Raw genomic sequence first — 20262 nt, forward strand, 5'->3', positions numbered from 1 at the left:
TTCATGGTATTTAGGGAGGAATTTGTGAAGGAATGTATAACGGAAGGGACAGAGTTGGTTCAAGCTATTGCGAATAGTCTTTTCAACATACCTTCAACTGAAGGCATAGACGGTGCCATTGTGCAGTTGTCGCTTCCCGAAACTAAACTGCCAAGATAGATGCATGTAAGTCATTCCTCTTAGTGTACGATTCTCCAACGATGTTTTTGATAGGTTTGATATGTACATGAGCATTTGATAGTGAATACATGTACAGTGCTTCATAGTTGAAAGAAGTGAAATGGTAGTTTCAGGTAATTGTCGAGATTTTTGTTTATCTCCTTTTATTGTGCTGCCAATTTATGGTTCCTATCATGGAAATTGGTTGACTAAAATGTTAGTGTATGCAAAAAGGCTGTTGATGTTGCTGGTTTTTTTCTATAACCGATTTAAGAGTTGCTATTGTATTCTTAGCATAAACGTCTGACTGCCAATGACATATTCTTTTGTTTTCTACAACTGCGAGTGTCTAAACCTCCAACAAAATGGGCCATTTGGGCGTTGAGAGATGTAGTTGGATATAAGATTTTGAGAAATTGGAATATCCTTTAGGAAAATGACACAACTTGGGATTCGCCCAGTCAAGTTGATATACGAAAAGTCATAGGTATCCACACTCACCATTTTTAGAATTGTTGTAGGGATTTCCCCTGAGAGATGGTTGTGTGAGACATTGAGAACCTAAAAATTTGTGAGCTGTTCCAAGTCTGAAGGTATCACTCTGGACTCTGGAGAGAGAATTGATGCTAAGGTCCAAGTTGTAACTCAGCAGTAAGTTACCCATCTGGACCGGTATTTCCCCAGTCAATGGTCCTGGCTCAAGTTTAGAAGCTGCTGTTTTGTAATTTGTTCGAGCTCAGGTGAGATTGGACCTGAATTTTATTTCAACCCATACGCATATATGTGATGCTTATGCATTTTCCCCACTGTGGTGAGAGTGTACCAACACACTGGTTCTCATTAAGAGCAATGAATCCAAGACTGGGATGAACACCTAATGCAATTATAATGTTCCCGGTAAATCGGTTCCCATCAAACTGGACTCTAGACTATGCCGAACAATTCCTCAAGCACTCGGGCAAATACCCTATTAGATTGTTATTATTCACTTTGAAACTTGCAAAGCGAATTCGATACACAACTCCGGTGACAGTTACAAAAACCAAGCTCAAAAGCGATAACTCCGGTGACAGTTACAAAAACCAAGCTCAAAAGCGATGGAAGAGTATAAGGGATTCTCACCAAGGTCAAGGTAATGAAGCTTCTTGAGTTCGCCTATTTCGATGGAATTTTCCCTTCAAGGGAATTTTGAGATAGGTCAATAATTTGCAATCAAGACGCTAAACCAATATCTTAAGGGATTTGGCCACTGATGTGTACTTGTCCTTGGTAGACTTTGTTGTTCCTAGTTAGTTTCCCCTTAACTGTATTTGCCCTATTCGTACGTTTGGTTCAAGTCTGTCTCCTTATTGTTTCATTTGTTGTCATCTGTGAGGATGGTTTTTTTGTTGTTTGCGTGATGTTTTGAAGGATTCATAGATAAGAGATTTGGTATAGGCTGCCAGGCGTGTTACTATATAAGACAAGTCTCTTCATTTCATTTAAAATGGTCTACAATGACATCGATTATTAATGTTGATTGTTGGTGTGGAGCCGAAGAAATCTCTCCGTTTTGCCATGGCTGTTGAGGGCATTTTTCTCCACATATTTTTTGTCTTTCTTTTGTTTATCTGCGGCTTCCATGCTGAATTATTGCTCTTTGAATTGTTTTGAGGATAACCAATTACTCAAATTGTTCAGATTTTGTAATTTAGTGACCTTTTGTGTGCATTTTTGGTTTGGTTCTTACTTGAAACGAATGGAATTGAATATTTATAACCAAAATAATTGATTTTTCTAATTTCCCAAATTGTTCAAATTTGGTAATTTAGTGTTCTTTTATGTGCATTTCTGGTTTGGTTTTTATTTGAAATGAATTGAATTGAACTGACTATTCAGTGAGCTTTTATATGCATGTCTGGTTTAGTCCACAATATTTATAATCCGTTTGACACTCACGCGGCAACATACGAGCTAAAATTACTAGTCCTCTCTAAATTCTTATTAGGAGCTCAGTGGAGATGGTCTTAAGAAGATTGGAAATGATATTTTTCATCTATCACAAGAAGCAAAATACAAGAAAAAAAAGAGGCAAAACATGGGAAGAAATAAAATGAGTATTTTCATTAAATCAATTCACGGATAAAGAGCCCCAGAATCATTTAAACCAATTTAAACCTACATTTTATGAATGAAATATACATACACACATGCATCCAGAAAATTAACTATCACCACACAAATAAGAAGCGCACTCTAGTGTGCACACAAGCACCACTTGTAATGCATCAATGTTTACAGAAATCGCACAAGCATTATTTCCCAAACACCAAAACCAAAAACGTAGCGAACAAAGCTCCAAATACAAATCACCGAACAAAGCTCCAAATGCAAATCACACTTTTACGACGAAACACATAAGTCAATACAAGCATAACATGACATGGAACATGCATTAGTGCCATTCCAATTTGCATTGAGGCCGCAGCTTGCAGGCTTATATCAAACAAGATGAGATCGGCCAGGGAAGCAAGGCTGGACACAGACCATTGAGGGGAGAACAGAGAATAGTTAGAGCAAGTAACAAGAAAAATTAGAAATAAGTATACTGAAGTAGCGACCAGAATAACACCAAAGCCAAGATAGCGTGCATCCTCTAGGATCTCCAATGGGTATTTCCTTTGACTACCAAGTAGCAAAGGTTTTCTCCATCTAAAAATTTGAACACACCAATGTGATTTGCGTGGAATGTGTAGTGTGGTCCAACAGATCAGAGTGCCTTCCAATTTTCTCTCTAGGCTGATATTTCTTCCTTTAAAAGGAAGAACAAAAGGAAGAGGAAAATAACACGCAATCGCACACAATCGGAAAACCTTAACACGCCAGCCAAAAGATGGGTTCCTTTTTGGCAGATAGTCTTGCAATTGTAACATCTACATTTGAATCCGCAATCATCAAATGGTCCTGTAGAAATCTATGTTTAGTTGAAGATTACAAATAAACACAAACTGTTCAATATGAAATCTGACTGGACAACTATGAATATGATGAAGAAATCAGACTTTTAAATTTGACGGTTCAAGGTTCAGATAAAAGCTTTAAAATTGGAGAGTGAAATTAATAGATGCGTACTTAGTGAATGAAGTACTTACAGTTTGATCTCGATCATTCTCCTTTGAATCACTTGGCATCCGTATATCATCAGTTTCCTCTGCTATGTAGTCTTTATGGTTTTGGATCATTTTGGAGTAACCCATCAGGAGAAATCTTTAACTCGATCAGCTGACACTTCTCGACAATCAAATTCTTGGACGATAAGGATGGGACCTTGAAAATGCAATTTCCAATACAAAATCCTTGCAGACTTGGTAGATCACAAAGTTTCAAATCTTACAAGCAACTGACGGTAATCTCATTTTCTGTATTTGCTTGCCACTATTTCTACCATTCTTTCGCAGGACTCAACTCCAAAATTCTTGAGTTGCTGCAAATTCTTAGCCACAGAATAAGGTATTAAGCATTGCAGTCCATGACAATCCAATATGGTCAAAGTGGTTAGATTCTGAAAGTTTCCAAAAAAAAAAATGGTTAGATTCCGAAAGGATATCAAAGTTGAAGCTAGATTCTCTAATTTGCCACATTTTTCTAGGCATAGAAATTTCAAGTTTGGAAAAACAGGGCCCCCTGGCTGGGAGTTCTCTTTTCCTAGATGTATCAGCTCCGGCATACTGTTAAGCCACAAAGCCTTTACACGTGGGAGGGTCTCAACTTCATGTATTTCCCCGCTTCTTCTTCCTTGGTCGTTGTGGACAATTAATTCTTTCCTAGGAGCAGAGAACACACGAGGCTCTTCAATATTCTGGAAATTCTCAAAGAAAACATCTGACTTGGGATGTGAAGTAGCAAAACCAATTCCTTTTAGTTTTCTCAACAACTCTGCCAGGAGTGGACCATGCAAAATCTATGTGTTCTCGTCTATAATCAAGTATTCCAAGTTGAGGAATGACTTACCCTGAAATATAATCAACGGTAATGGCATGCTTTAAATTATTTTGAAAAACTAAACACCACGTAATAACATTAAAATTAAAAGCATAATAAATGTATTTACTTGATGGTTTATGTTTAACTAGTATTTAAAAATCATATAATCATTTTAATATCAAAAGAATTGTGTACAAGTAACCACCTTCTCAATTAAAAAGAAAGATTGCTTCGTTGGTTTGGGTGGCCCAACTCAAGCTTGTCTTGATATGTTGAAAATTTGGCAAACAAAATCTCCACCCCACCACATTTCGTGAACTCTAGGAAGTTGAGTGATGGGCAATTAGAAACATGCAGTCTGGATAGAAACTCCCAAGTTGGGGCAGGTTATGAAATTCCATAAAGGTTACTTTAGGGAACCCGAACTCCTCGTATGTCGTTTGTAGTCCTTCTTCCTTCGCAACAATTTCCTCCATTAAACCACAATTCATAACCATCAACTTACTTAGTTGCATAAGATCTTTGGCCACTGAGGCAGAAAAGACATTTTTCAAACTAACACATGAGTCTATCTCAACTGAGTTTAGATTTGGGCACTCAAAACAATTCAAATGAGTGGTAGATGATGTGTCATATACCATTTGTAGTGCTTGACATTTGGATATCATGAGATGTTTGAGTTGCCCGAAACATTTAGCCATGGAACTCGAAAACAAGAATCTTAAACTACCACATTGATGCACAGTCAAGGTTGTTAAGAAGGGCATCAAAACCTCCGTAGTACAGAACAAAATTCATATTTATTTTAAAAAATTACCGTTTACATGGTTATAACCCTAAATGTTCCAAATGTGCAAACATAATGTAAACGTAAAGGTCATATATTAAAAAAGTAAGCTAGTTGCAAGTCTTTCTACTTTCATTACTTCGCAAAGAACAAATTGAAGCGCAATAAAACTATCTGAAAAAAAAGAAATATGGGGCCAAAATTGGAATGTCCGGACCCTCTTTGTGAGAATTTCTGGAATCTTTCAATCGTATCTGTTTATTGTACATCGTGCGGTCTGAAATCATTGTAAATTTTTTATTTAAAATTAAATACAAACAATACCTAACAAAAACTAATCATACTATTGTTGACCTTAAAAATTAAAAAACCTACGTGGCGCGCAGGGTGAATAACTAATGAGCTAACTATGTCTTTCAGTTGATGCGGGGTGTGCCAACTCGTCAGTCGAGGAGTACAATTTGTTAATGTTGCGTTGAGCGTGTTGCTGACTTCTTGATCTTGCGATTGTGGCCGAGGAAGGAACAAGTCTCAGCCTTTGGATTCTCGAGCCTGAAGATAAGGCTACTAGTTCTGCAAAGTTCACGAATCGTCGATGCCGGATTCGGTCACAGTGATTATATTCGTGAGAGTATAAGCACGTCGAATCGACACCAGAATATACAGACACAAGTACTCAAAGGAGATGTATGTCTTGATGGTAAATGTGGTTCAGCCGTCAGAATGCCGAACTCTGAAACTCACTTGTGAGTATCTAATCATAAAATCACTCGGCGTTCAATGTACCGAATGTTGTAACTCGTAATACCTTACTTTGCTGAGAAGACTAATAAGATGACCTCTGCTAATAAGGATTCGGAAACCCTTCTCGAACGAGACTTGGATAGGTAGCCAGTCGGCCTCGACGCAGTGTTGTTTATCCAAACTAAAGGTGGTCTTTGGTCGATTGATTCTACGGCAACAGTGCTGCTTATCCAAACTGAAGATGTTCGATGGTTGCCTTCACAGTACTGTTTATCCAAACTGAAGATGTTCGATGGTTGCCTTCACAGTACTGTTTATCCAAACTGAAGATGTGTTGGCAGAAAAAGAAAATAAAAAAATCTCAAGTTGTTTAAGAGGTTTGCGCAGGGCAATTGTGTGTAGAATTGGAGATCCTCGAATGTCATCTGCCGCTTTGTATTTATAGGGACGTGTCTTGATGAACACGCTGTGAATTTGTTGATGCGACTTAGGAGTATCCAATCGGAATAAATAATATTTCTATGAATATTATTCCAAAGGAGTAACACACTTTGATAACTGTCATCTACCTATGATAACCATGCAATCAGATCAATTTACAAGCACATGGAACTCTTCCCATAGCATTTTAAATAACCGTGCAATGTTTAGACCCATATTCACGTCCAAGTGCATGCATTTGAAATTACCATTCTAGATAATCTTCATTAAACTTCCACGTGGAGACCATAAAAAGCTCCTTTTTTCATGCCGTCTCATCCATGCAAACCATTTGCAAATCAAATGTCATGATGTGATCTTGATTACCATCATCCACCTACTGCATCATTTCATCTTTATCCAATGCAAGCATTGATTTTAAATGAAATTAATCCATTCATAGTTTGTATTGCCGCATGAGTCGTACAAACATCTCAAACCCGTTTGAACTGTACCTCCAGGTTGGAAATATGATTTGCCTCATCACTTATCTTTAAACAACCAGCTGGATATAGCTAATATTAGGCTTAGATAATCTAATATATATTAAGAGATAATATTATGATTAAAACCATAATATTATCCCTCAATAATAATTGAAAATCATCTCAACCACTTTATCATCCAACGGCCACGATTGCTCAGGCCGATGATGTAAAATTGGATCCAAACAACTATGTACGATTAACGGATACGATTAGAGGATCCAGAGAGGATTCTCATTCCCAAAATTGTGTCAATTTAATTCCAAATTTGAACTATTTTATTTAAATTGATACCAAAAACACATTATTGTGAAGCTTTGGCGGTAGGTGGTGGTCTCCACCGTGATTAGGGCCGAGTCAAATCTTCTGTACCTAAATGTCAACTACCAATAAAATTAAATAAAAATAAGAACAAAAGTAAGGAAATGGAAGCCGGTCATCCTCCTTCTCCCTCTCTTCCCCAAACACAGCAGCAGCAATATCAATTGCATCTCCTTCACACTTTAAATCCATAAAATCCAAATCTGGGAAGATTGAAGAATAAATCCCTTTTGGGCTGTCAGATTTGTGAATGTAAGCGTCTCCCCTGAAATTTCTTTTGGGCTGTCAGATTTGTTGAATTTATCGATCGAGAAGGATCTCGACGTCTCCATCGACGATCTCCTATTGCAAATCCTTGGGGTCCTTGCCGTTGACCGTGCAGCCCACCAAGAATCAGGTTCCGAGAATCTCCTTCACCGTTCCGGCGAGCTCCTTCACAGGCCTGGCCTAGGCCCAGTGCGGGCCCAACGACCGTCCGGGATCCAAAAAAATTAAGAGCACCAAAATTATTAGGGTGGTATATTTGTATATATTTTTATAAGTGTATAAATTTATAAAATTTGGTTTAGTGAAAAAGAAAGTTAATTAGAACTGATGATTTTGTTGTTTAAAATGAATGAGGAGGTTTTAGGTTCAAAACACCATGTGTGCTTATTTACATTCCAATTTTTACAAATTTATTTTCATAACAGTATAAATTTATAAAATTTGGCTAAAGAATCAAGAAGTTTAATTAGAAGCAATGGTTTTTTATGTTTAAAATTAACGAGAGATCTTAAGTTCGAAATGTTATGTCCATGTTTATTTTTTTCAATTTTTACAAATTTTTGTTTGGTTGTTAATTTATTTACTAGCTAGTAGCTATATGCGTTGCTATTTTTAAATATCTATTTCAATTCAAGTTTAATCTTCAACAAAGAGTAATGCGTAGACTAAATTTTTAAACCAAATTTGCAAATAATATTACGTGTCATCAAAATGTTTAATTTAGTATTCATTCATTACTTATACATATCCTTAAAGACTCAAAAACATTAATATTTTTTCAGTCTTATATTGACGAGGCTAGTAAATAAGAAAAAATAACTCACGATTTGTACAAAAATATTTTAAAAGTTCAGATGGAAAACAAAACTCATAATCTATCTACTTGAAAGCCCGAAGTTTTTTAGTTTCTTCTCTTGATACAAAATAAATTAATTATTCTGTGTTTCTAAATTATTGAGTTTGAAGTGTTTTTCTAAATATAATTTTATCGATCTCTTACGTGTGAAAACAAATATTTTTTTTTATATGAAATGAGGGCACATTTTTTTATGTTGCCTTGGGCCTCAAAAATCTTTGGACCGGCCCTGCTCCTTCGGCCATGGATCTATTCCTCATAACCTTGGCGATCTCGATGACGTCATTGAGGGAGATGCTGCCGCTGTGCTTGAAGAGGTGGTGGTCCTTGAGGGAGGGGACGGTGATTGGTGGCGTTGGGAAGGAAGGGGAATGGGAGAGGTACCTAGTATGCTGGGCTACGCTCTGATTTTTTAATTTTTTTAATTTTATTTGTAGTTAACGCCGTTAGGTTTGGTTTGAGTGAATGGGCTGATGTCAAAATTTAAAAAAAATTCACAGAGCAGCTACATGGATAAATTAAATGCAGAAGATTTGAACTTATTAGTTGAATGTGTAGGAAACAAAAATTTTAATATCAAAACCTGATAACTTAATATATCATTTAAATGGTTTTGGCTTATTTAAAAAACTAGTTTTTTTTCTGCACACGACTTGCGCTTGCGAAAGGCCTTTTATACATCACGGCACTGCGCGGCATACATAGTTTTTTTTTTAATTTTTTTAATTTTTTTAATTTTTTTCCGTTCTACAATTGTGCTCGCACAAGGACATTTTTTCAAAAGGGATACAAATTTCATTTGAAAAAGCTTGGCTATGGTTCCCATGTTATAACGTCAATTCAAATTTTTCATAATCCAGTTTAATGTTGCCAAAGCCTATTCAACCAATTTAAGGTTGTCAATAGAATGTTGTTGACTGAAGTCACCTGAGGAATAAAAACTAATTAGATTTCGTAAGGCAAATATCAGTACACTGTAATGTTAACCACATTGATTTTTGTTTTGTTTAGTGAAATTAATAAATTGAACAAAAACATTAGAGTTGCAAGTCTATACTCACTACGAAACCCACCAATATCAGTACACTGTAATATCACCCACATTGAGTTTTGTGCTTGTTGACTGATAACACTAAGAACAGACTATGGAAAAGAACTAAGAAGAACTAGAGAGCTTTTGAAGAGAGAAAGAGAATGTAGAGAGAGAAACTGTTATTTCATTATATCCAACTATTACAACATACATCCTTATAAATACAATGACACATAACTAACTTCTAGAATCTCCAATACACTTGTGACACATGGCAGTGTTAAACAATAATAAGCTTTTATCCTAACATTCCCCCTCAATCTTATGATGGGCATTCCCGAGCATAAGATTGGCACAATGAGAACTAAACAATGGAAAACATAGGCCCCTTGTAAGAATATTAGCAAACTGTTCCAAGGAATTAACAAACTGCAATAGAATTGCGCCTTGCTGCACTCGTTCCCGCACAAAATGGCGCTCTATCTCTATGTGTTTAGCTTTAGAATGTAGAATGAGATTAGTTGCTAAAGCCATTGCTGATATATTATCACAGTGGAGCAATGGAGTTGTTGAAGAAGATAAAGATAGATCCTTGAGTAACTGCTGAATCCACACAACCTCAACAGTGGTAGTTGCCATTGCCCTATATTCTGCCTCAGTCGAAGAACAACTAATAGTATGCTGTTTCTTAGAACTCCAAGAAATTGGATTATCACCTAAAAACACAACAAACCCAGTGGTTGACCGTCTGTTATTAGGGCCCCCAGCCCAATCAGCATCTGTGTAAGCTCTTATATCCAAATTACCAGGTCTAAAACATAAACCGAGAGTCATAGAGCCTTTGAGATACCTTAGTATGCGTTTTACAACAACAAAGTGACTGTCAAGAGGAGAATGCATAAACTGGCATACCTGATTGACAGAGTAAGCTATATCAGAGTCAGTGAAGGTCAAATACTGTAAGGCCCCTACTATACTTCTATAAAGACCTGGATCATGGAATGGAGGAATACCATGATTTAAGAGTTTTTGGTGTGGATGATAGGGAGTGGTACAAAGCTTACTATCAAACATATGTGCCTTATGCAGCAAGTCCTTGATATATTTGGACTGATGAACTAACAATCCTTGAGGTTGATACTCAATCTGTAGCCCAAGAAAATAGTGTAAGACCCCTAAGTCCTTCATATCAAACTCCCTGGTTAATTGATTAATCACAGACTGCACATGTAAATCATCATCTCCACTTAGTATAATGTCATCAACATATAACAACAACATAACAAGGGAATGACCATCACTTTTAACATATAAAGAAGGATTTGCATATGAGGATTTGAAACCCAAAATGAGAAAGAATCTCGAAAATCTTTCATTCCAAGCTCGGGGAGTGGAAGGAGTAAAATCTCAAAGGGTTAAAAGAGAAGGGTGGAAGGAGTAAAATCTCAAAGGGCCGGAGACGATTTTCAAGAATGGGCAATCTTCAAAGTGTGCATGTTGGAGGTGATCGATACCTCTATAAAAAGCCAAGGCGACACGAATACCGATTCAAAAAGCCGGAATTTCCTGCGTAAAGTTCGGCAACGCTCTCTCGGCTTTTCAGAAAACGTGTTCAACTTTGTCAAAAGATCTCTGACAAAGTTGAAAACACGTGGAGGTCATCATCGCAACGACACACTTTTTCCGACAAGCGTAAAGTTCGGCGACGCTTTCTCTGCTTTTCAGAAAACGCGTGCAACTTTGTCAAAAGATCTCTAACAGAGCCGCTTCCGCACTACTACTTGCCGTTCAGAAATCAAAGAGGCGTTTGTTCAGAAATCAAAGAGGCGCTAGCTCAGAAATCAAAGAGGCGTTCGTTCAGAAATCGAAGAGTCATCACTCTTTTTCAAAAGGCCTGATTTGCTGGATCAAAACTTTTGTCGACAATGGTAAAAGAACAGTACCACCACTTGCTATTGGGAAATCCCTATATATGTCGACCTTCATCTTTTATGGCAAGGCAGACCTGAAGAAAATGCCCAACTCTTCCTCACCTCTAAGGGCGAAAGCAAAGGTATCTCAACATGCTCAGTTTTCTTTTTCCCTTGAGAACACCTATTCAACCATTGATGTACCCCCAAAAGAAGATACCAAATGCCTGGAAAACAGATAAGGTAGGAGGAACTTCTTCAAAAGCAAAAGTATCTCATATCATCAAAGGCGAAAGCAAAGGTATCTCATATCATGCTCTTTCCCTACCTTTTCCTTTGTCCTTGTTCTTACTCGCATGGCAAAGTGAAAGAAGCAATCAGCCGACACTTGGAGTCAGTCTTCCGATCTAGAACCGACTACCTGGAATCTATTCCCTGGTTGCTTACCTAGCGTTGCTCTCGAGTAGTCATCTTCAACGGTTGATACACTCCCAGAGAAGGGACCACTTCTGCAAGGGGAGCAAGTAAGGCAAGTGAAAATGATACATTGAAGCATGTGGAAACAAGCGCAACAACTGCATATGCTGAGTTATCCTCTAACCCTCTTCAATACGAATTGGAAAGATTGAACAAAGAAACAGATAAGAGGAGTAAGCTCAGACCTTCAGGGGAGACCAAAAGAATCCTCCAGCCCAGTTCAAGAGTAAGCCTGTGGAATCACCAAGATCAAAGCCTCAATGCAATCACCAAGGAGAAGATGGAATTTACACTCCATAACCAGATTTGCGTCCCTAAACTCTTCTCTTTGTTAGTTACATTCTGCCATGTTTAGTATGTTTAGTGCTGTTTGTGTGTTTACTTATGTTTTGTGTGAATCTATGCTTAAAACATTGAGGACAATGTTTGATTTAAGTGTGGGGGGGGGGGGGGGTAACTAAGTATATTTGATGCAAATTCGTGGGATTTTATCACCCATAACTTCAAATGTTGTTCCTTGCTGTTTTAAGGTGTTTTTAAGTTGTTTTAGAGTGTTTTAGTATGTTTTGTTTTTATAACTCCGAAAATCACATAAAAATTTGAAAAACATGTTTTGAAAAGCCTAAAAAGAGTGTTTTGAGTCGTTTTTGTGTGTTTGTGTCTTAGGGTACCTTCCAACACAATGATAAGGATTTGTTTTGTAATTGCATTACTGTTAAAAAGAGTTATAAACATAGAGAAAAGTTTGATTTACTCTTGGTATATGCTTGGTTATGGTTATAATGTATGACTTCACATGCAATCATAAAAGAAAAATTCGTTTTTGTAACATGCTTGAAGGAAGGAACTCAAACAAACGCTACAACCCTGTGAGACTCGAGCCATTACCTTCTTTGGAGAGTTATAATATGTGATTCTTTGTTTTCTAAAGTTGTTGCATGATCTCATTATTCCTTGCTTGGTTGCTACTTAGAATGCAATTGTATCATGATAGAACTAAATGCTAGAACTTATATCCGTTTCATTCAAAGCATGACATTGAATTGCATAACATATATCAAGATGAAGTTGTGTAGTTGCCACCATAGCCAAATAGCCTTACTTCCCATATTTCGTATATGTTGTAAGTTTTACCCCCGTTGAGCTTTGTTTAGCCTTTATTCTTTGTTAACCCACATTATCCTCACCTAGCCTAGTTTAGGACAATCCACACTCTTGTTCTTAAAAGATAGTGAGCATGACTTAAATGAATTCCTTTTGAGTTACATTATGCAAGAAAATGAGTGTGGGGGAGGGAAAGTTTGTTCTTAAGTTTGTATGTATGTTTTGAGATTCAAAAGAAAAAAAGAAAAAAAAAATTGTGAAAAACATATGAAAAAGAAAAACAGAAAAGAAAAGAAAGAAAGAAAGGAAAAAGAGCTTGTTCCCCCTTGTTGTTCAAAAGTTGAGTTTTCATTCAAAAGTGAATTCTAAGTTGATTCAAGTGCTTTGCTCACTATTTCTTTAAGAACCTTTGTTTTCCATATCCCTTCTTTGTTATCCACACACCCCAAGCCCCATTACAACCCGTGACTTCAATCTTGAGTGTTATGTGTTTCAATTTGTGGAGTTTGAACTTGGTATGAGCATATGGTGTCACTGGTTCTCGCATCTAAGTAAGAGCATTCCATTCATGAGATCATACCTAAACATGCTTATTAACTCCAGAAATTGCTTCCTTTGAGATACATATATGTGAGTGTTCGTTTTCATGTTTACATCAATCCTCTCACATGTAACTAGATTAGGGTGTGTAGTTAGAAAATCTGAGTGAAAATTGAGTGCATATCTTGTAAGGAATTGAGCAAATTCTCTAAGGCATGTTACTACATTCAAAACATGGTTTTAAATGCTTAATTGTGAACTAGTATGTGGTGACTATGATTAAGAATGTACTTAAGTGTAAAGATGGCTAAAATCTGTGGGAATAATGATTTTTAACATGTCATGTGCATTGGAAATCCCTGAGACGATTGTTGGAAGGTTTAGGTTGTGTTTTACTTGTTTAGTGTCGTTTTGTTTGTTTGTTATCGTTTTGTTTTGCTCGAGGACTAGCAAAAGCTAAGTGTGGGGGAATTTGATAGGAGCATATTTATGCGCCTTAGTTTGCTTGTTTTCTTGCATTTATGTTGCTAGTACTTAGTAATTTTAGTAGTTTAAGCCATTTTCGTGTGTTTTTAGGTTCATATGGCTAAGGAAGCAAAAAGATGCATGTTGGAGCCTTTTGGAGCACTTTTGGGCTAAGGATGGATAGCTTATGCTTGGAGCCAAAGTGTTGGACGAAATTGAAGGCCTTGTATGCACTCTAGGACATAAAACAAAGGGCCTAGCCCAATCTAACACCTTGCCATGCATCCAACACACATTCTCTCCCAAAAACCGTACACACCATTCACCCTAGAAACCATCTCAGCCATTCACTCAAACACCCTAAACTACAACCTTGCACATGCTTTCCCATTTCATTATTCATTCACTTTGCATTCCCTTTGCATTCAGCCACATGCACTTATTCTTTCATCATTGCACCACCAATTCAACACATGCACCCATCACCTAACACAAATCCTCTAATCCGTGCATTCCCTTTGCATTCCAGCCACTCCACATTCATCACCAACACAATCATCAACAAAAGACCCATTCCTACCCATGCCGTGCATCCCCTCACCAAGAAATCAATTCAACACATGCACCCATAATCATTCAACCAACTTAGCCGTGCATTTCATGTTCATTCCAGCCATTCCACATGCATTTCCAACCTAGCAGCACCCCTTTAATCATTCAACCTAGCTGTCATTGCACATGCACATTCACCCTCTTCTCCCATCCTTGCCGTGCACATGCATTCCACAATTCCAGCTTTCCTTCATGATGGCAGCCACATATTCACTCACATGCATTTCCTTCATTATTTCACCCAGATGCTCTCCCATTTCAGATTGCATTCCCATTCACACACCAACAACACCACTCATTGCCGTGCATTCCACAATTCCAGCTTTCCTTCATGATGGCAGCCACATATTCACCCACATGCACTCCTATCCCATTTCCAGCTTTCCACCAACAACCTAGCTGTCATATTCCCTCTTTTAATCATTCATCCACCTATAAATAAACATCCATTGCAGCCACAAGGGGGGGAGCCATTCAGAAATTCATCCATTCATACACACACCATTCACACAATCCACTTTGTGCCGTGCCTTCCCCATCAATCCATTCAGCCATTCCACCACTCCCCATCCATTCATACACAAAACCTATCATTCTACATCATCCATAATCCCCAAAACTCACCTTAGACCTTGTGCAGCAACAAAGAGGAAGAGAAGAGGGCCTAAACGTTCATACAATTCAAGTTTGAGTTGTTGGAATGTTTAGGTGTTTCTTTTCCTTTGATTTCAATGTTTAATTTCAATTCTCTTTGTTTTGTACGTATGAGGAACTAAAACCCCCTTGGCTGGGGGGGGGGGGGATTCGAAATACGTGTTTATGCTTGCAATATGATTTGATTAATTCTAATTGCGTTTCATAAGTTGTGAATTCAATTTACTTATCTATGTGAATTACACTTATTTATGTATGTTTATTGAGAGTGCACGCTTAATTTTCATGCATGAATATGACGCTAAAATATAAGTGAGTTTCACCTAATCGTTACAAACTTATATTTACAAGTAGTAAAAGTTGATGATCTCAATTGCGTTAAGTAAATTCTTGGCATAAGTTTCATGCAGTTCATAGTAACGAGTGCTTCGTCAATGCTTATGGTTTTCAAAGAACTTAATGATTCTTGCTTGTATCTCTATTATGCAATTCATATAGGGAACTTGTGGGGAATGTTTTGGGTTGTCGTATGCAATCATCCAATTCAATAACGTTAAGAAAATCTGAGGGTTAATTAGTGCAATTCACGGTTAATCTGGGGCGTTGAGAATTCATGGTTTATTGAAAAGCAATTGGAAATCGTTTTATATGCAAGTATAACATGTATGGAGATGAACCCCTTAGCTAGCCTTCATTCCATTCATTAAATCCAAATTCGTTTTACAATCTGCTTAGTTTATGAACTTGTTTTGTTATTTCAATTTTCGTCAAATCAAAACCCCCCTTTACTTGTTTTTTAGTGCTTAGAATCTGTTTAGTTTATGTTTTAAAGTGTTTTGAATCAAGCCATAATCTTAAATTCGTCCAAAATTGGGTTTAAGGTCAGAAACTGCCTAGTTAGTGTTTTTAGGCAGTTTTGAGTCTTTTGAACTTGTTTTGAGTCTTTTGGTTTGTCTTAGTGTTTTAAAGTTTAGTTTTGCATTCTTTGAGTCTAGTATAGTGTTTTATATTGTGTTTTTACGTTTTTGAGTCAAATCCAAGTGATTAACAATCCCTCCTAATCCCCGGTCCAGAACGATCCCTACTTACATACTTACTACAATTGATAAAAAGAGGGTTTAATTTGTGTGCGTATAATTCTCGCATCAGTAGGTGGAAATGGCAATTGTTGAAATGGAATCATTGGTGAAAATGAAGAACTATGTGAACCAAGATCAACATTTCCAGTATATGGCCTAGGATTAGAAGATCCATCAGTTTCATAAGTTGAACTGGACGTATTAGCAAACATAGCTGCCATTAAAGGTGGTTGTTTAAGACCTTCTTCCAAAGTAGACTCTTCTACCTTTAACTGAGACCTCAGTTCTTTCAATGAGACCATACTTTCTCTGCCTTGAATCACAGAGTCAATGATATTATATTCTGTAGGTAATCTTCTTAAAGCCACAATGACAATATCTTCATCAGAAATCACAACACCAGCAGTAGCTAACTGATCCCTACATTCTTTAATCATCTGCAAGTAAACATCAATGGATTCTGGCCCTTTCTTAATATTCTACAGATCAATCTTCATTTGAACAATACTAGTACGAGTCATATGAGCAAATTTTTCTTTCAAATTATTCCACATATCACTGAAGCTTTGACATCCAATAACACAAGATAATGCAGCAGTGGATAGTGTTGCAGTAAGAGCTTTATCATGAAATTTCCAAACTTTATAGGCATTAGTAAGTGGAGAATTATTAACAATCGACCCATCATTAGACTCCAACTCAGTATATTTCTGAGGACAAGGAATGGATCCATTAATAAATCCCATAATTCCATTCCATTCTAGTAACAAAGAAATCTGGAAATTCCAAGTAACATAATTCGAATCATCCAATTTCGTAGTCACTGTGTTTCCAACACTAGGTATAAGCGAAGAAATTGGAGATTGTGTAAGGGCTAATTGTGCAACGGTAACCATAATGCACCAACAGAAATCAACAATTCAACAATGGAAAGTAATTTGTAAGATCAAGAAAAAAAAATATGCCGTTGACAGAATGTAATCGTTTAACACAATTTATGTTTCTTCAAGAAATCAACAGCACCTTAAGAATCACGCAGCAAGAATTACCAAGAATCAACAATTTCATAGACAAAGAACTATCAAGTGTCAATACTGAGAAATCGAAAGAAAACACCTCTAAAGTATCATTGGACTGCACAAATCCAAGCACAGCAACTGCAAAGATCGACGAACAGATCAACAGTCTCCAACTACAGAACAAACAACCGATAAGAAGAAATTCCACTGACTTAGGGTTTGAGTAATCGACACTTCTCTGGAATTGCGAACAACCAGCAAATAACACCCAATTCTGGTCACCGAAACAACGAAGAATGACGACGACGACGACGAGCAGAAGCACATGAATCGTCAATTAAGGGTGTTAACCATGGCAGGCTCTGATACCATGATAAGACTGAGAACAGACTATGGAAAAGAACTAAGAAGAACTAGAGAGCTTTCGAAGAGAGAGAGAGAGAGAGAGAGAGAGAGAGAGAGAGAGAGAATGTAAAGAGAGAAACTGTTATTTCATTATATCCAACTATTACAACATACATCCTTATAAATACAATGACATATAACTAACTTCTAGAGTCTCCAATACACTTGTGACACGTGACAATGTAAAACAATACTAAGCTTTTATCCTAACAGACTATTGAGGATGTTAATCCACACATATGTTTAGAAATTCGCCATTTATGATAAACAACACATGGAGACCTAAAAAACCCCAAAGGAACAAACATAGATTCAATAATTGAGCACTAATTGAAGAAGAAATTGAACCGGTTAGAGGGAATCACCATTCTTCAACCAAATTGCGGATGTGCCGTGCTTTTTCTTTGTACTCTTTGTTTGGCTCTTTTTATAACTTCAATCAATGAACATCCTCCTAATCCATAAAAGCAAGATTTTTTTACTTAAAAAATAAAAACAAATGCTTATAATTTGGAGTAGTAACCTGGAGAAAACAGACAGTGTCATAAGTGTTGTGCTAAAACAAATGTCAAATGTTTAATTCTTCTACGTATTTACTCTTTTACACGTAGTAGTAATTGGCAAGAAATGTATAACTTGAAATGAAGAGTATTCACAATAAAGAAGAAAGGATGATTGTCTAGGTTGAGGAATATATGAGTACCAAAGTGAAAACAGAGCAATAAGGACACATTTTAAGTTCAGTACCTTTGAGGAATATGAGTCGATGAGTGCCTAATAAACATGCAGGTTGGAAAATTATTTAGTAAATAAGAACATGTCGGGATCGCATTGGGTGGAAAATTAATTAGTAAATAAGAGTAAGCCGGGCTGAGCCGGTAAACTTAGACCATTTATACCTTTCTTACCTAGGCAGTTCATAATCAAGTCAAGAAGAAAGTATCTAGTGGTGTCCCTCTGTGCAGCCAAATTGCAACACTCTTCCAAAAAACACATTCGAAATTCAGAAACCCAAATTTTATTTAAGCAATGAAATATTAAAAAAAAAAAAAAAAAAAAGAAAATAAATTAACACTGGAATTCTTTATGGAGAGAGCGAGTATGAGTCTTTAGAGGATGCGATCGTAGTGGGAGAAGGGGTGGACAAAGGCGACAAAAACGAAGCCATTAGAGGTGGAGTGGGGAGGCCGATAGAGAGAGTGCTTGAGAATGTGGTGGAGGACGAAAGCGGCGTTGGTGTCGACGCAGTCTTTGAGGAGCACAACACCCTAGAAATGGTTGAATGAAAATCCGGAAAGGGAGTGAAAAAGAGACTTGAGGGAACAGCCTACTGTGAAGGCGGGGATTCATACGGTTGAAAACGATAAACACCACATTTATTTTTTTCACTCATGTCACCTTTTTTTTTTTTTTTTTTTTTTAAATAGCTTTTTAAATAATTTGTTATTTTTATTCCGATTTTTCTTTTTTTTTTTGTGACAAAATTGCCCTTGTAAATTTGCTTCTATTATTTTCACTCAGTTTTTCTTTTTTTTTTTTTTTTTTTTTTTTTTTTTTTTTTTTTTGTTGTTTAAAGGGCTTTTTAGTTTAATTATTTTTGGTGAAGCCTTGAGACACCAAATTTAACTTTCTGGCTTTCTAATATTAGAGATAAATCTTAAACATTTGTATCTTTTTTTCTTATTGAAAGGAAAAAAAAAGAATTATATGGTCGAAGAAGAAAACTATTTGGAGAAAGAATCATGCAACCATTTTGCTAGAAAAAATAACTAAGAAAGTACCTCCCCATTATTGAACAATCACGGTGGTCCACCAACTTTATCCTCCGTAACGATTTCGTCGGCTTCTGTAGCAGTCGTTAATTGCTTGCTTTTGGAAGAGAAATCAATAAGCTTTGATAGATTCTGAAGTGTCAAAGATTTTAACTTTCGCAATGGCTCACCTATGAGTTGTCCATAACATACACTTTCCAAACTCACAACGTCTTCAAGAGCTAGAGATTCTAGGTTAGAGAAGGCATTATGAGAACAACTCCAATTGACGGAGTTAATGACATATTTAACTTCATCGTTGTTTTGGACATGGAGATGCTTCAGTTGATTAACAGCTTCACTGTCAAATAGATAGGAAATAATATTCACAATCTCCATCCCATCCAAGTAAAATTGCTCACATTTCTTTACCAACAACTTTATACCTCGGTCGAACAGATGAGACAAGTACTTCAGCTCTGAAACGCTAGCATTACTTCTTCTGCCATCCACCAAACCTTCACCCTCCCATTGCTTGAAGCTTTTTATGTTGAAAATCAATGTCAAAGTTAGGCAAGGAAAGTTAGGCAATGTTAGGTATGGTTGAATAAAAAAAATTAGGTGCAATTAATGTGTTTTGTGTGGTAATAAATAATCTTAGTTTAATCATTTGGTTTGCTATAAATACCCAAGTCCTCAAGCATTGTAAATCATCCAAGGAAAAACAAAGCCTAGAGCTAAATAAGAAAAGCTATGCTAATTAGTTTGTTTTGTGAGCTTTCTTTAAGAGTGTGCTCTATTTTCTTCTTCTTGGGATCATTAGAGTTATCTTGGATACTCTTCTTATTCAACAATTGGTATCAGAGCCAAGTCGGTCAGGGATCGTTCTTGGTAGAGCATTGGTTGTAAAGTCTCTTGAAATTCCGAGTATGCTCTGTGGTTGCAGTTTTGACTGATCTTCCACATCAGAAAAGGTTTCTTGAGATTATTGCTGGGGTTATCACAAACCTTGAGAGGGAGCTTCTTTGTGTCGAGAGTAGTGTATTACTCTGCACGGTAGTCACTCAAGCTTGTTCGGTGTAGTCAAAGTCTTGCCGATACGATGGGTGATCTTCAAGTTGTTGGAGGAATCAAGAAGCTTAACAACCAAA

At 36.8% G+C, this 20262-nt stretch overlaps 1 pseudogene; it reads right to left on the minus strand.

Moving 5' to 3' along the window:
- Window positions 1-2908: 2908 nt before the first annotated feature.
- Window positions 2909-20262, minus strand: part of LOC125479073 — a 23809-nt pseudogene continuing 6455 nt past the window's right edge.

The sequence above is a fragment of a genome, unplaced genomic scaffold (assembly GCF_019419815.1).
Source record: "Pyrus x bretschneideri cultivar Hongxiangsu unplaced genomic scaffold, Pyrus_bretschneideri_v1 Contig270, whole genome shotgun sequence".
Taxonomy (NCBI): Eukaryota; Viridiplantae; Streptophyta; class Magnoliopsida; order Rosales; family Rosaceae; genus Pyrus; species Pyrus x bretschneideri.